Source organism: Sinocyclocheilus rhinocerous, unplaced genomic scaffold (assembly GCF_001515625.1).
Source record: "Sinocyclocheilus rhinocerous isolate Xijiao unplaced genomic scaffold, SAMN03320098_v1.1 scaffold368, whole genome shotgun sequence".
In the NCBI taxonomy this organism is placed as follows: domain Eukaryota; kingdom Metazoa; phylum Chordata; class Actinopteri; order Cypriniformes; family Cyprinidae; genus Sinocyclocheilus; species Sinocyclocheilus rhinocerous.
The window spans coordinates 948,181-965,577 of record NW_015664681.1 but is presented as its reverse complement, the minus strand read 5'-3'; the positions used below and the strand labels follow the sequence as shown (position 1 = coordinate 965,577).

At 39.0% G+C, this 17,397-nt stretch overlaps 1 protein-coding gene across 2 annotated transcripts in view; it reads left to right on the top strand.

Moving 5' to 3' along the window:
- The window catches only part of brsk2b (BR serine/threonine kinase 2b), a 150,260-nt gene that overhangs the window by 3,981 nt on the left and 128,882 nt on the right, over positions 1–17,397 (top strand). The window lies entirely within an intron of this gene.

Genomic DNA, 17,397 nt, shown 5'->3' with positions numbered 1-17,397 from the left:
TGCAGAACACAAAAAAAAGATGAATGTTTTTAACTGTTTTTGTCCATACGATAATAATCAGTGGGGTCCAAAAGAACATTAGTTTTCATTGACTTTCAGTGTATGGACAAAAAAAGCACTAAAACATTTTTTTTTAAATATCTTCTTTTGTGTTGCTTAAAAGAAAGCCATACATGATTTATTAAATGTCGCATGCATGCGTAATAATTTCTGAGTGATCTATCACTTTAAATACAGTGGCCTGTAATATCAAAATTTACCTGTATTATCTAATTGGTTTCTTTGATTAATGGAGTGAGGTTATTGTTTAAAATAATATAGTTAGGAGGGCAAAATTAAATTATGCTCTAAGAAACAACATCTTCATCAGCACAAAGAATGTTTTGTTTTTAGCCTGAAAAGCCTGTTTGAAATGTCAGCTGTTGACTGTCTTGCTGGGCTGACTTTGTGAACAATTTGTCAGTGTGTTTCTGTCTGAGGGGGTTGCCGTCTCCCAGACATATTCCAGCCTTCAGTTGGCTCTCATTTAGTAAGTGCTGGATAGCAGTGGTTGGTTATCATGGCTGCGCCCCCTTCCCACAAGCCTTTTCTCACAATGGCCATGCTTTCCATCTTAGAGATCAGAGGCAGACAGCAACAGTCCTCGTAGCCCCTCTTTCCCACCCTTGATTTATGTAGATTACATTCAGTCTCCGCTATTAACACTGGAAGATGTACACAGAGGAATCTATGGAGGAATACGCAGCCTTTGCGTCATACGCAATAAATTAATCGTTCAGAAAAATGTTGAAGGAATGTGCGCAGGAATGATTGGTAGAGCAGAGCTGATTCCACTGATGGGCTCTTATTTGGGATTAGATGTATTTCTCATTTAAGGCTGGAATGAACTCCCAGCATTTTGTTCCTTGTTGGCTAACAAATTTATATTTAGTGGTTTATTGCTCATTCTTGTCACTCTTCATCTTCACTCTGTATCCTCCCTCTTGGGCCTTAGGAACATTTCAAAGAGATTCCATGTTTTCCCTGCAAGTGTTATAAAATAAAATTAATACATTTTAAAGTTAATAAAATTAGGTGTGCTAGTAGTGTTGTTGTTAAATATTTTGTTAAATGGGTTGTGAATGTACTGTGCATACGGAGACCAAAAACTAAAGGTACGTTTTTAAGTAACTGCTGAACCTACATATCATTAACCCAATAGCATAAGGTCATCCATAGCCTTCAAGGCAGAACAGATGGGCTAAACTCCTAATCTGGCAGATTTAACATTATACACCAATTAAGGTCCCACCTTATATTAGGTGGCGTTAACTACTATGTGCTTCTATATAAATTAATTAATTGGTACAATGCACTTATTGTGTACATACATGGTTTTACATTGTACTTATATATATATTTTAAAATACCTGCATGTAATTACATCTGTAATTAATTTCTGTAATTGCATTTATAATTACAGTGCAGACCCATCCCTTACACCTTAACCCACCCTTAAACCTACCCATACCAAGTGTTTTCCAATACAATATGAACACAGTAAGTACATTGTACATATTTTTTGATGTAAGTACATAGTAGTTAAGACCACCTAATATAAAGTGGGGCCCCAATTAATAGTAACTTTGGTAGGACCTAACCCTGTATTTTTGGGTATGATTGTTATGGTCAAATTGCCCTTAAGTGGATTCAGTATAATTCAGCTGTTTCATTTACGCTGCCCACATTGTCTGTGGCATGGTGCTGTACATTGCATTGTGTAGTTTTGGTAGTCCCCTCCCCCTTCCCCACTGCAGAAAATTGCTCCCTAGTGCCGGATGCAGCTGTGAAGCCTTTTATCAGAGAAACACAGCAGAGACCCTTAACTCCTGGTGTTGTCCCTTCCATGTTCCTCTCTCTATCTCCATCACACCACCCCTGTCAGCAGCATCTTCTACCTTTGCTGCCTTACCGTGAATGCCTGGTATCTGCTCTTTACACAACCTATGAAGGTTTTAGCTGGAGGGTATTGACAGTCCCAAGGCTGGAGTCACAAGACCCACTTGGGCAGTTCTGATGTGACTTGATTTGCGAATTGCCTCGTGAAGAAGCATCTGATCAGAAATGGGACAGCCAGGAGAAATAATTACCCAAATGGCAACCTTACTGTAGACTGTTGTACAAGTATCCTTAAATGCTACCAGTACATCTGCAGTGACACAGGAGTCCTAACAGTGGGCAACTGCTCAACAGATGGACTAATTCTGGGTTTAATTAGGATAGACGTTTAGCCTGTAGCCCATGTAAAGCACTCTCGTGCCTATGTGCGAGTTCAAGTCAAAACAGAGACTGCAAGCACAGATTAATAGGAATATACTGATAGTACATGGACAGAGAGATAGAGGAGGGAGAAGGGGTGAAATAAGTGAAAGGTGCAGAAATAGATGTGGAGGGAGAGAGCAGTATGAGAGAGAGTTTGAGTGGAATAGATTGTAGAGAACTTGAAAGGGAGGGGAGATAAACATACAGTGTAGGAGAGGGAGAGAGAAACAGTTTAAAGGGATAGTTCACCCCCCCAAAAAACTGTCAGCATTTATTCACCCTTATATCATTCCAAACTAACACAAATTAAGATATGTTTATTGAACCCAGAGTAATCTCTGTCTCTCCATTAAACGTATATTCAACCGAAACTTTGAGGCTTCAAAGAGATTGTAAGAATTATCAGTATGAATCAGGTGGTTCATGTGGTGGAGTCTTCTCAAAAGACACAATCACTTTATAGGCTGAACAGATTAAATTAGGCAAAAAAGCATTAAAGCATTAATCAATGCACATACATAGAACTCATCAAATAAGGTAAACTGAAGCTCATTTGATGCATGAGAACAGACCTCATTGGCTCTTGGTGCATTAAACAAGCATGTAAATATGGTAAACAGAAGCTCAGTGTATTTGCGTTGACCAGTGTTGAAGACAGAATCACAACAGATCAAAATTTCATTCACTGATAATCTTCCACTCCAGTGAGCTGTTAACAGTTGCATCTGGGTCATTGAGTCCAGAACCAGATGAGTCCAATTTGTGAACTGGGTCTATGATTCATTAAAAGGTTCCAACTACCAAGTATGATTCATTCATGAAACAAACATGGGTACTTTCAGTGAATGATGATTTCCATTTGTTTTTTTGTCTATTACTCAGATATTAGATAGCTTTAGAAAACTTGGAAAAAATGCATGAGTATGAATCATCTTTATGGTGCATTTTGGAGCTTGACAGTTCTAGTCTTCATTTACTATACATAAACATATTGAAAACCAGGCCCGGTTCTTGACGGCTATAGAAGGGTGGGCTGGCAGATATCCTGGGTGGGCATTTTTTAGTCATCATATCATCATATAGTCTAGACTCTAGAAGATATTTATACTGTAGGTATTGCTATATTAACTATATTATATGTACACTGAAAAAAGCTTTCATGGACAGCCTAGAATATCATGCACTTTCACAGCAAAATAAACTTTTTTTTTCTTTATTGAATAGTTACAAAAAAAAAGAAGAAAAAAAAGCCCTCTTTGTTCTCTTTCTCTGGATCATTGTTTCAACAACGTGATTCTTTTCAACTAACTTTTTTATTTATACCAAACAAGGCTGTAATCATGTCTATAACATTGGGGGGACCAATTGTTTTGAGGAAAATATAAAGACCAGACCTCTATGGTAATGGAACTTATTTAAAGAAACTAAATAAATAAAGGATTTAAATGGATTTAGGGAAATAAATTAAAAGAAGAAAAAAAAAACAGTAAAAGAACAAGAATAAGAGTTTTTGTAAAGTAATCAATCTGAACTGCAAATAATATTTTTATTTTAAAATATGCACCCATTCAATTTCAATTGTTGAAAACGCAAAACAGAAAAATGCTATTGTCATAATCAATTATGAATAAGGCTACATGAATAACGTAAATGACAGACCTACTTTCAATTCAAAACTGCGGAATTTGACATAAAAATTCGAATAGTTGCATCACTGGTCAAGCCGACTGTTGCTATAGTAACGAACGCAACTTTCATCGCACAAGCTCTTTACTAGGGATGCACCGATGTATCGGCCGCCGATATTTATCGGCCAATTTTTCCTCATTTTACAACCATCGGCATATCGGCTATATAAGGGAAATTTCAAATAAGAGAGGAAGTGACAAATATCGGTATTGGAATCGGCCAATAAGTGATTGTTAAAATCGGTATCGGTATTTGCCCCCAAAAATCCTATCGGTGCATCCCTACTCTTTAATTTCATTTTTCATTCTTACATTCAGCATTAACAGCAAGCCAAAAGGAGTAAGCTTTCAACTGAACTGCATAGCCTACAATTTAGACAATTATATTAGCCTATGCTCTTGCCCCATCCATGCAATGAATGCACGTTATTGAATGAGCGGGTTTTTTAGAACATTAAAATTGCTCAGGTAATTTCAGTGGTAGGGTATGATGCATATTCATGTAGCCTATTAAACTCCTCGTAACTCGCAAACTCCCCGTGATAGCACGCAAATATTTCTGCCCGTTTTCGCTCGTTGTCATGCCTTTGCTTTTCTGCAACAGACTGAAGCGTGAATTCAGCGCGCCTTGCATTCAGCTAATAAAAGAAAAATGCTTCAATTTTCTGGTGTTATTTTATTATTGTTGGGGCAGTCTCCAGCTATATCTTAAACTTCTCAAAATACAGTCCGCTTCAGATTGGTTTTAATCACTGCATAAAAAAATTTACGCAATATTTATCTAATTCTGATTGGGTGGGCAAGACAGTCATTTGGGTGGGCTCAGCCCACCGCTGCCCATGTCTGGAGCCGGCCCCGTTGAAAACAGTGTCCAGTATATTCTTTATAAACGTACCTTTTATATATTTATTGAATCAAGTTTTGAATGACATATAGGCGAGTAAACAATGACAGAATTCATTTTTAGGTGAACAATTCCTTCAAAAAAACTGCAATTTTTGCATTACTGCAAAAAGATATCACATATTCAAGCACACTTACCAAAAGAACATGTCAGACTCAACCAGTTTCAAATGATTGAAGGCTAAACAAGCAATTTTATCACAAAGCACGCTGAAAATAAAAATGATAATACTACGTTACAATACAAAATTATTCATTCATTATTTTCTTTGGGTGCCATTGTGCTAGTACTGTATGAATGAAGTGAGGTGCCATGTCGTTTTGTACGCATGATTGATTGGTAAAGAACCCACAAGGGCTGAATATCCTGTCCAGATGGTGGGGTTTGGTCAGGCTGTGTCATTAGTCAGGTGGTTGCTGATGCTTGATGGCCCCTTTATTCGTAACTGAACGGCTTCAGCTTTTCTTTTACTCAAGAGTAAATTAGAGGGGAGAATGTACAGGTGAAAATGAACAGGATTTGAGAGAATGTGTGTATGTGCATCCAGCTTATAGACTAGCTGTTTCACACTTTCACAGAGTATTAATTGGGCAGTACTACATCTTTTCAACCAATCACTGCCTGAGCAGCACAAACCCAGCAATAGAATAATAGCTACACACATCTTTTTCCTTCTGTCTAAGACAAGTTGAGGGTTTCTATGGAAACCGGGGGAGGCTCTGTGCAAGTTTATACATATGTTTCCTGGTTCCTCGGCCTTGCCTGGAGGGTCCAGCAATTGATTGTAGCTTCTCTGCCTGAGCTATTAGAATGTGAATGAGGATCTCCCCCATCTCTTCATGTGTGCTGAATAATGCCTTTCAAGGCCCAATTTGAGCTTGGACCTTGTCTGATATTATCTGTAAGCTTATAATTTCCAAAGGTTCCTGTATAACTGAACATACAGTTTAATCTCTGTGTGTACTTTAAAGTCTAAAGTGGTTGGAAGACCTGAAAGTCTTGCCTATAAAGTGTTCAGACACATTCATACTTTGTCACACTGTAATTTTCATGTTCATCTGTCAAACTGTCATATCAGTGGTCTAATAATAGCTGTTTTATTTTGCATGTAGCGGGTCATCTCATGGGGGTGCCATGTTGAGATCACATGACCAGCCAAATATTATTTGCTTTATGTTGGTAACTGCTTGGTTATTAGACATGTTCAAGAAATGAATGAATCATGCCATTTATTCAATGCACTGAAAACTTTTGTGTTACATAACAATTTGTATCTGTCAGGTCTATGAGGCCTTAAAGAGTTCAGTCAGAAATGAGAATGCTGTTGTGTCATTCCAATCCTGTATGACTGTCACATGTTTGTTTCTGTTTAGTTCCTGTTTGCCCCTATTTGGTTCAGTTCCTGTTCTCATTTAGTTAATCATCGTATATTCTGTTCACCTGTTTTGATTGATTACTCCTCACCTGTTTCTGTTCTCCCTGATTACGTTCCATGTCTTTATAAGCCCTATGTTTTTCTCAGTTCCCTTGTTTTGCGTTAAAGTTACATCGTGGTTGTTGTCTCCCTCTGTTTCCAAGTGTTTTGTTCTTGTTTTGATAATTAAAGACGCTATCGTGGATTACTTCCACTCCGTGTGCTTCCTCCGCACCGTGACCCGTGACAGAACGCAAGACCAGAAAAGCTGAAGTAAGCGGCATCTTTTCCCCCGTGTTTGTTTTCCGCCTTTTTGAATAGTTTTTATTTTCCCGTTTTTTCCCCCGCAGCATGGAAACCGCCGCACGTTTTGCCGCTCTGAAGACGAGCCCGCCGGCCGCGGCTCACTCCAGCCCGCCAGCCGCGCCGTAGACAAGCCCGCCGGCTGCCCTCCAGAGCACCCTCCAGTGCCAGCTCCTCGAAAGCGCCTTGCTGTGCCTGCTCCTCCAGAGCACCCTCCATTGCCAGCTCCTCGTAAGCACTTCCCAGTCCACGAATCCAGCCCAGAGTGGGCTCCAGTTCCCGAGTATAGCTCACGGAGGGCTCCAGTTCCCGAGTATAGCCCACGGAGGGCTCCAGTTCCCGAGTATAGCCCACGGAGGCAGTTCCTGTTCTCATTTAGTTAATCATCGTATATTCTGTTCACCTGTTTTGATTGATTACTCCTCACCTGTTTCTGTTCTCCCTGATTACGTTCCATGTCTTTATAAGCCCTATGTTTTTCTCAGTTCCCTTGTTTTGCGTGGTTGTTGTCTCCCTCTGTTTCCAAGTGTTTTGTTCTTGTTTTGATAATTAAAGACTATCGTGGATTGTTTCCTCTCCGTGTGCTTCCTCTGCACCGTGACCCGTGACAATGACATACTTTTGTTGAACATAAAAGAAGATATTTTGAAAAATGCTGCAGTGTTTTTTTTTTTTTTTTCTTCTCCATAATAGTGAAAGTTAGTATTTGGACCACAACATTGTTCAAAATATCTACTTTTATGTTCCACAAAAGAGAGAACATCATACAAGTTTGGAACGACATGAGAGTACATGATAATGGAGTTTCCATTTTTGGGAGAACTGAGTCTGAGGCTATACCACAAAAACAAGTGTGTATATCACTGCATAGGTCCAAAACCACAAGATATTGGCCAGTGCAACATAAACCTAAAACAACTTGAGTGCACCTTTAAATAGACGAAACCTGAAAGAAAAATGAGCACATTATTGCTATTGAGGAGGCTTTAGAAGCACTGAAATTAATGGCGAAAGTGTTTTCAGAGATTAAATTTAGAAATCAGTGGGAAATCAGAACAAACGCTGCTTATTTTGACACCAACACAATACAGGGAGAGGGAGACAGAGAAAGATAGAAGAGTTATTTATAATGTAAGCGTTCCTCTCCAACATTTCTTTGAATGTTTCTCCGAGCAAACGCAGGTTACGCACGTTATTTTTCAGTGCTTTCATTAGTTTGCCTGTGACACTGCCTCATTAATTCTCTGCCTTTCAATGTAGCTTGTGTTAATATAGTTGTAATGAAATATTCAGCTGTTTCTCCATGAGGAATGTATGAGGTTTGTTGCTCTACAGGGATCTATCACACACAGCATAGCCATTTTCTACTATTACTACAAATTTGAATGTGGCTAGGTTTACAGGCATGTTTTGCATATGATCAGTGCTGAGGTATAGGCATAAAGGAAACAAGATTGTAGGAAAATCAGCCAGCATGTGTTCTTGAGGACACTGGAGTCAAGCTTTGGTTGCCTCCACAGCCAAACTATCCTGAGATAGAAGTCACAGAGCTTGTAGATACACGTGGCATGAAGCATTGCATAGTAATTCTGTGCAGTTTCATGCCATATAGGCTACACTATGTAGTGAATACTTTCTGTAACTGGTTTAATAATACTCTCTCTTATGCTTATTGATAATGTGGATAGAACAAGACAATTGTATTTAAACTATTATTAGGACTGGGTAATGACAGCTTCCTGATTCAGTTCAGATTAGGTTTTGATTCCTAAGCTATCTATTCAATTTGATTCATTTTGCTACCATTTTTGTATCTTTTAGTTACTGCCCATGTTGCTATTCTTTCATATGAAAGAATTTCTCTCTCAGATATTGCTGTGAATTATGCAGGGCAGAGTTTCAGACTGATTCACTCTGGTCTTTTTGAACTATTCATTCAAACAACCCGTTTATAATAGTAGTTTGTTTCGGGAATCAGACAATACTAGTCACATTTTACAATTTTAATTCTCTAAAAAGAACCAGCTCATAAGTAAAATCAATATTACCCAGCCCTAACAATATTTTTTAAATCCATTTTTAATATTCTGTCATACTTTAAAATGTAAAGCGTTCACACTACAGGGTATTCGATGTGTTACTACTACTACTGAAATTAATTATACTTTACAAGTGTTATGTGTAACACGAACACAGTAATATGTCACCAGACTTGCTTTATTTGAGCTATGAAAGCTAATGGCCTGCAATAATTTGTGCAATTGACAGGAAATTATTCATCCGTTTCCATTTCAAGTAGCCCTGCTCCTGTAGTGACTTTTCTCATGTCTGAATGAGCTTTGTGTTGTAAATGACATCATGTGACAATCCCCTCATGTCCATATGACCTGGACACAGCCAATGAGAGGTCCCACTAACTAGATAACTGTGTCAGCATGAATCATTGTTATTGATATTGCCTGGCACATCATACCAGGCAGGGCATATGGTTCAGAGACTGTTTTTTTGTCCCATTTACCCCCATTAGAAACTAAAATAATCCATCCATGGCGTAACTAGAAATCCACCCACATATTACAATAACACACACCACACACACACACACACACACACACACACACACACTAAGGAACTTGGTCGTTCTGCATCTGTTCCAAATATGTTAAAAACACACAAGAGATAGATAGCAGTGCACCGCCTCGGGCTACATTGGGGTTGTGATCTCTCCACGATGTCAAGACCCCTCACACCCCGTAGGATACACACAGATGGCCTCACGACTGCTTGTGCGTGTCTCGTGTCCGTGCGTGAGATTCTCTGCAGCTTTTAACCTCTGCACAGGCTTCTGATCAAGTGGCATAATTCAATTCACACACACCACACACACACACACACACACACACACACACACACACTAAGGAACTTGGTCGTTCTGCATCTGTTCCAAATATGTTAAAAACACAACTACAAGAGATAGCAGTGCACCGCCTCGGGCTACATTGGGGTTGTGATCTCTCCACGATGTCAAGACCCCTCACACCCCGTAGGATACACACAGATGGCCTCACGACTGCTTGTGCGTGTCTCGTGTCCGTGCGTGAGATTCTCTGCAGCTTTTAACCTCTGCACAGGCTTCTGATCAAGTGCTGGTGGTTTATACACAGTAGCCAGAGCAAGAGATACGATAGATTTCTTTTGCATATCTGACAGTGTAACATTAAGCAGAAGTATTTCGAATGAGTTAAACCTGTATCCTGTCTTCTGAGTAACATTGAGAATATCACTATATATTGTTGCAACACCGCCGCCACGACCAGTCTGACGGGGCTCATGCTTATAACAGTAGCTTGGTGGAGTAGACTCATTTAGACCAATATAATCATTTGGTTTTAGCCAGGTTTCAGTCAAGCAGAGTCAGATTAGGGAGGTGGGGAGACGGTGAACAGACATTATTTTCACTTTGACTGCAATGATGACAGGTACTGCCACAGGCACATTGAGAGAGAGACAGTTTGGTTGCGAGCTAATTCCTCTGTGTGTGTGTGTGTGCGCGCGCACCGGGGTCTTTCTAATTTAGTTGTGCTCTGGACTGAGGCGGCTCAAGGAGTGAGGCTGTGTTACTGCATTACAGCACAGCAACTGTTGCCAGACGTGTCTCTGTGGAGATGGTGCGGCACACATGCTGAGCACATCTGGCTTGGGCGAGTGCTGCCTGTTTCAGCATGGCAACAGCATCACACAGCCCTGCAGACCGTCACAAGGAGGGGTCAGGGCCTGCACTGAGCTCAGATTTTACCCATCACATTGAATGCAGATCTGCTGCCTCTTCTATATTCATTTTTGAGCTGAGAGTCAAGATTGATATGCTGATCTAATTTAGGCCATTATTGTGCTGTTTTATTGTCGACATTGACTTATTAAACCCTGAATTGTTTATTAATAATTGATATAATTGATGACAGTTGTGATTACATTAGGGCATAGTGTTTCTTCTTATTGTCTGCTGTAAGTGTTGCTGAGATGTAGTTTCATAAGGGTGCACATCTCTGGCCTGTGTTCGAATGCAAGTGCATTATTGCTTTTTTTGCGTGGTTTTATATTACCCATATTACGCTTGTGTAGTCCGGTATTATATTCTCCGTGCATTAGCCACAGAGTGCTTTAGGAAATATATTATTTTCAGCTGTTCGGTTTATGCTGAGGAAGAAAAACCCTTTATTTCAGTACATTACATGTGGGCATCTTCCTCTGTTTTCAGCCCCGTCACTATGGTTACAGCAGTGTTTGACTATATGTGTGTTAGCATTTTTTTGATTTTATAAGTTTAATGGATTGGGATTGTCAGCGAATAGCAGCAATAAAATAGCATGTTAAGCAGAGCAAATTAAATTTACAGTTCCTAATATTGACTGATTGGTTTAGCCTGTGATATATTCAAAATGGTATGGAAGCTTTATTGACTAATGTTCCTCTTTTAATAACTAAATTCACATGCACAAGAAAATTTAGGTTGAAATCAAAATTTGGTCATATTTTGATTATGCATGCTTCATGTAGATGTGCTAACCTGCTTATGCCAATAATCTTATTTTTTGTATGTTTTGTTTAGCAAGGGCACATTCAATTAATCAAAAGTGACAGACATTTATGATGTTACAAAAGATTTCCATTTCAAATAAATTAGGGCTAGTCCGAATACCATTTTTTGAGCTTTGAAGCTTCGGTAGTAATTAACACCGAATATTCGAAGCTTCGGAGGGAGGGGGCTGAACATATTCTTCTCTCTAATAAAGACATGAATCTCTGTGTCTGTCTGTCTGTCTGTTTGCATTTTTATTATGTTGAGAACCGTTAATCCAATCGACTTCACGCGTGGCGGGTGTGTTGCTGCGGACCCAATGGAGTGCAGTGCTGCATTTTGGTGCAATATGGACACGCGACACGTTCAGACTTAATACAATTTTTAATAAACTACAGAACAGCGCGAGCCGGAAGTGGCGTGCCTCACGCGGGCATGGTTTATATGCTCCAAAAACGGACACTGCACTAGTGGTACAAAACACACAGGTCTGTTAAGAGCAATGCTTTTAATAAGGTAGCCTAACATTTTTCTAACAAACAAATCACTCCCAAATCAGAAATTAGCAGCACAGTAATTACTGACACTGTAAAGGGTAGGCTATTTAAATAAAAGAACGAAAAATAAATGAACGAAAATAAATAAAACTAAATGAAACTAAATAAAGAACACGGTAGCATACTTTCAATAACAGCATTACACATTTTAATTAACGAACAGTTTAAATAAAATGAAATGAATTCCCTTATATAGAATAAAACAAACTGTATAGGCTAAATAGAACAAGGTAACTGGGATGTACCTATAGACAAATTATTATTAGGCTGGGCTGCTGTACGTTTTTTATGACTGCCGTATTCGCAAGTATTTTCCAAGCAGATTAAGCGCACGTTTTTATCATGTGTAAAATTACTGATTAACATGGCGGATAAAAGCAGCTCGTTTTTTTACACCAACAATATACTATAGGCGTACTACTTACAGAACTCAAACTTGATGTGCTGTTGTGGTAGGCCAGTTTCAAATCACATATTTGGCACACTGCCTTTGTCTTGTCCTCACTCAATTTAAAGTGCTCCCACACAGCTGAGGTCTTCGGCATTTTTGTCTTCTCTTCCTGATGAACTGAATCATGACGTTCACTCATGGGCGATTCATAGTCAAGCGCGAATAAGAACCGTTTTGCGGGGGATGCCAGGTGTTCGAGAAAAAAAAAAAAAGAATATTCGAATCTCAAAATTGAAAATCGAATATCAAATATTCTGATCCAGCCCTAAAATAAATGCAGTTCTTTTGAACTTTCTATTCATCAAAGAATCCTGAAAAAAATGTGTCATGTTTTCCACAAAAATATTAAATAACACGACTGATTTCAACATTGATAAAAATATGTATGAATACCAAATCATCATATTAGAATGATTTTTGAAGGATCATGTGATACTGAAGACAGATCAAATAAATGCAGCATTAAAAAAATAATCGTACTGACCCCATATTTTTGAATGGTTGTGTTAATCTGCACACTATGTCTGAATATGCTCAGAAACATCACATAATCGAAGAAACACTTCTTGGATCGAGGAGGAAACAGATTATTGTAGCAAACATTAGAAATGTACAAACTGTAACATGAGTTACTTAAAAAATATTGAAATACAGGGCAAGAACGAGCATATCCAGTATTTTCACAAGTAGAGTGGGAAAAGAATGTGCATTATTCAGAATATTCTGATTACGTGTCTAAAGGAATATTCCAACAGTTGTGAACTGTGTAACCCAAAATGAAAGGCATGTAAACGTGGTCAATGATTGATTGCAATAATGTTGATGCAGATTTAAAGTGGGTGAGGTATTAGGTATGTTTGGTTGGGTAGCTGGCAGAAAGCAGGTCATGTTGCCCCACTGTGTAACTGGCTGACCAGATGAGGGGGTTTGGGGATTAGTCAGGCCCCCCACAGCTGCAGCCACAGCCCTGAGTAGAACAGATGGCCGTCTGCATGTTAAGGCAGTCACCCCCACCACCACAACACACATGCACAAATGCACAGCATATGACAGAGGCATCGTTGTGACATTGTGCTATACACAACTATTATCTCCATTATTCATGTTGCATGATTATGTAATGATTTGATTGTACATCCTGGTGTTGACTGATCCGCGGCCGGCACTCAGAGACACTCAGCAGACACTCTGAGCTGGGCAGTGTCACTTTGCCTATGGCTCAATGCCAAACAGATTCAAGGGCGTCGTACTCCTTGCTTGGATACAGTCAGAGTGCTGGATGAGGTGAGGGGTCAGATTCACTCGCACCTTTGACGTGTTTGCTTTGAAACATCCAGACCTTGAAGTACAAAAAGCTTGTTTTGTGTGTGAACCATCTCTGTATTAGTCATCATACCACAATAAAATGAGAAACATTTCTGAACGTGACATGTTAAATTTATTGATTATAGTCATAATGATCATTTTGTTGTTCAAAAAGAGGCCACATGAATTGAAATGGAAAAAGGGTGAATGACATTATTCCATAATTTAGCTGATCGCATTTAGCAAATCATGTACAGAACGCATTGGATGTTCTGTAATGATGAGAACATAATGAAATATTATTCATTATTTCCCTTCGCCAGTGAATTGCATGAATATGCCGTGCATATTTCAGAAATGGCCTGCAGTGTTGAAACTGAACTGGCGGTATGAATCTGACCTCTCTCGCTGAGCAAGCATCACATCACCAGCACTTGATGGATGATTGGCCATATTTCCAGAATAATCAAAGACTAATGAGGTAACAATCACAGATTACGTCATTGTTTTTGGATGACATCCCAGATTTCCGAAGACCCCTGTGTAAAAGCACTCCCACCCCCCAGCTTTCCATCTCCCTCTTTGTCTGTTTCTCGTTCTCCCTCCATCGTTCTCCCAGCGCTTCCTTTGTGTTTGGCTGGAGAGCATGCCTGCTGGAGGGGGTCTATGACTCATAGTAGAGCAGGACTGTATTTTTAGCACTGATTCACCCCTTGCCATGGTGCTTCCTGTGAGGAATATGAAAACTCATGAAGCACATTTCTCGTAGCTCCATTATCAAGCATCATTTAACAGGTGCTAGCCGCACATTTACAGAACGCAGAGGGGGAGCATGGGAAGAAATGTCAGGATGCTTGAACTTTGGTGTATTACATCTCGGACGGTTTTAGAAACAACTTTGCGACTCATTCCATCTATTTTTGCCATTGCAGTGTGGAGGAACTGAAAAAGGAAGCCGATGTTGTGACATAAACGACTTGCTTTTTGACCCTTTCACTTTTGACATGGTTTGGCTCTCGTTCTTCACTCTCTCTTACTCTCTCTACTTCCTTCTTTCATTGTTCGGCTAAACTCGGTCTTGGATTAAAGCCGATTAGCATAGGCTCTGATTGCGGCGTGCTGTGCCACCCTCCCCCATCTTTCTTTGTGCTGCCGTCTTGCACCTCCCAAAATAGTGTGGAAAAAATGCAGCGTAAGTAGATTTAGCAAAAAATGGGGCAATTTCTATGCATGGATATGCAACAATCAACACAATCTGGACAATGATGAAGCTGCTGTTTTTAGCCATTAGGAGTTTTTACCGCCTGCTGTACACCCAGTTAGGCCCTCCTCTGACTATCAGCCCCTGGAGCGAGAGTGGCCTCAATTTAAGCAAATGGAGAGCCAGAAGTACCATTGATGTTTAATTCCCCTTGTGGCTGGTCAGTCATAATTTGCTTGTGGTGGATTTCCACAAAGCTGTTTGTATGAATATACTCTAAATACATAGTAGAGTATGCTTGAATTGCTCTCTTGTCAAAGAGCTATAGACATTTCACAAAGCATATTAAAACACTAGGCCCTACACAAACTACTTCTTATGCTCAATTAGACAATATGGTAAATATGTAAATAATAAAAAGCACTTTTAGTGGATGCTTGCACTTGTGAAAACAAGTATGCTTAAGTGTACTGAATGTGTTATAGTCTGCTTCAAATCTTAATAGTGTATTTTTCGAAAAAAACAACAACAACTGTACTTGCAGATAATGTATTCCTGAAATTAACAGCCACTTTTTGGAATTTGTTTGGAGTTATTCTTAACACACTTAAGTACACTTTTAAAAAGTGCATTTTGTATTGTTAAATTAAAAGTTTTACATGACAGTACAATTTTAAATCATTTGTTTTAATCAATCAAATGTTTTAATACTCTTTTGTCTTGTTTTAAAGAAGTTAACTCTTTAAAGAAGTTTTATAAGTTTTATAAAAATTAAAGCACATGTACATGTACGTAATTATAATTTTATTACATTTAAACTTGTAATCTTACATTACATTTCATTTTTTTCAGTATTTTAAATGTGCTAAATTTCAACTTCATTACAATCGTGAAATTATAAATATATTTAAATACATGTTTAAATAGAAATTACATTAAACATTGCATTTAATATAAATGTAAACTATAATACATTTTCATTTATTTGCAAATAACGTGCAGTTAAGTATTAAAAACATTAAATTCTGTTCACACATTAAATTCTGTTCACACTGTAAGTATGTTCTTTTAAAGTATATTATTTTCCTAATAAGTATTCTTCTAAAAAAGTGACGTGACATGTGGCCAAGTATGGTGACCCATACTTGGAATTAGTGCTCTGCATTTAACCCATCCAAAGTGCACACACACAGCAGTGAACACACACACACCGTGAACACACCCGGAGCAGTGGGCAGCCATTTATGCTGCGGCGCCCGGGGAGCAGTTGGGGGTTCGGTGCCTTGCTCAAGGGCACCTCAGTCATGGTATTGAAGGTGGGAGAGAGCTCTGTACATTCACTCCCCCCACCTACAATCCCTGCCGGTACGAGACTCGAACCCGCAACCTTTGGTTACGAGTCCGACTCTCTAACCATTAGGCCACGACTATACCCACTTTTTAAAAGTATCCTAAAGTGCTACTGCCTTTTCTTAAAGTTGCATTGACAAAAAAGGGAATGGAATCTATGACCTATAGGGCAACTGCTAATCTGTTTGTCGTTTAGCTGCTAGCATTAGCCTTCAGGATTTATACTAGCATTCAAGGCTGGAGTTTTTCTCTCTGTCGATTATATGTCAAGATGAACTTTTGGTTGAATGTTAAGTTAGCATTTTTAGTCAGTACATTTACATGCTAGTTATAATTGAGCTACAGCATTTTTTGAACTATAGGCTTCATAATTCATGACACAATACGTAATTAAATATTTGAAGTATTTAGAACATGCTGTGCATCACCACGAGACGTAATACCATACTGTTTCGTTGAAATAAAGAATATTTTCTGCCTGATTCTCTGTGTTTGATGGTTGCCTCATGACAAATTCTTGCTTCAGCTTTCTTCTGCTATACACCTACCTTGCAGATCAAAACTCATCCAAGCAAATGTAAAAGAAATGTAAAAAAACACTCTGAAGCGACGCCTCCGAGAAAGAAAAGAGGACAGGACGCCCCAGAGTGAGAGCTTGCTGAAGAATGAGCGTTCTTTACAAATATCATTCATGGTCGTATGTTAACGCCTCTGTCAGTGTCTGTGAAGAATAAAGCCATTTCATGGTGAATGCGTGGCTATGGCAGGAATAAGGAGGGAGACTGTCAGGATTCATTGATTTTCAAGAGAGTGAAAAACATCAACAACAGGCTTATCACAAAGCCATTTAGCCCTGACTATGAGAGACTGAGCTGGAGAGAGACGCTGGATCGCAGGGCATATTTCCTATTATAGCATTAGCTTAAAGAAACTTCTAGTGATTGAACATGTCTTAAAAATGGGAATGAAATTCATTTACTGCTTAAAAAAACATCTAAAAAGCCATTCTGGCCCTTCTACTCGGGCTAGTCAATTAAAACGCACTGAATTTATTATGTGCCCTGCAGGTTAATAATAGTGGGTTTTAGCTTGGCAGGCATATGAAAATGAAAATGGAAAAGTAAAATCTAAATACTTAAAATCGTGCCTTTAGGGACTCGTAGATTTTGGACGATATTAGGCAGTATCTTGATCAAAAGACCCGTGAATATGGATTTTTTTTCTTTTCTGGAGCTTATGGACTTAACCCACTGCTGTCTGCCGCACCAGGGAATCAAGAACACTGTGCTGTCTGTGGCTTTGTCTGTGGCTATACAGTAAGAGTATTAGCGTCTGACTTTTGCA